Raw genomic sequence first — 788 nt, forward strand, 5'->3', positions numbered from 1 at the left:
AATGCGGTCCACATGAAAGCAATTTTCTTTCCATGAGTGCAAATTGCACTTTTAATGCCTGATATTTCAGCCACTCATTTCTCTCACTACATGACAAAACTCTCGAAACTTTTCTCCAAAAGCACTGAATGTTATTCTAACCATTTATGGCCTTTCTCCATTCATGTACACAAAGTCCAGTATGATTCCAAATGTCATCAAAAGATATATCTGTTTGTAGCTGAACAACTTATACAATGCGATCTTTCTTCTTTGTGTCAAATGAACTTAACAATTGAAACATCCAAAACTGGCTGTGTTTCTTGCCAACATACTGGTGTTTGGACATGTGGGATTACTTGCATGTCGCTTTCAATAACTCAGTTGGTAGAGTAGAAGTTAAAACTGTCATCCTTAGGCTGTCGGCTCAACTCCAACTCACACAAACTTTATGTTTTAATGCAGAATCTGTCGTTTTATATGAGCATAAAAAGAGGTTTTTCCCTGATCGGGAATCGAACCCGGGCCGCGGCGGTGAAAGCGCCGAATCCTAACCACTAGACAACCAGGGACAAAGCTGCTGAGTTTACATGACAAGACCATTTTTCAAAGTCTGCACTCCTACTATTCTGACAATGTTTGGATGCATACTGGACTTGGTATGCATGAGTGGAAAAAGGCCATAAAGCGAGTTATTTATCTTTCTCTTTGTTCTACAAAAAAATGAAGTTTGCAAGAGTCAGGGCTCTTTTTTACCATCTGGGAAAAGAGGGAACGCTGGTGTCACTAACACATGGAAAGAGCTGTTA

At 39.7% G+C, this 788-nt stretch overlaps 1 non-coding gene across 1 annotated transcript; it reads right to left on the reverse strand.

The window, feature by feature from the left end:
• Window positions 1-479: 479 nt before the first annotated feature.
• trnae-uuc (transfer RNA glutamic acid (anticodon UUC)) lies at window positions 480-551 on the reverse strand. Its single transcript has one exon. It is a non-coding gene; the product is annotated as a tRNA-Glu (tRNA).
• Window positions 552-788: the final 237 nt, after the last annotated feature.

Source organism: Electrophorus electricus, unplaced genomic scaffold, assembly GCF_041902795.1.
Source record: "Electrophorus electricus isolate QZ-2024a unplaced genomic scaffold, ASM4190279v1 Scaffold46, whole genome shotgun sequence".
Classification (NCBI taxonomy): domain Eukaryota; kingdom Metazoa; phylum Chordata; class Actinopteri; order Gymnotiformes; family Gymnotidae; genus Electrophorus; species Electrophorus electricus.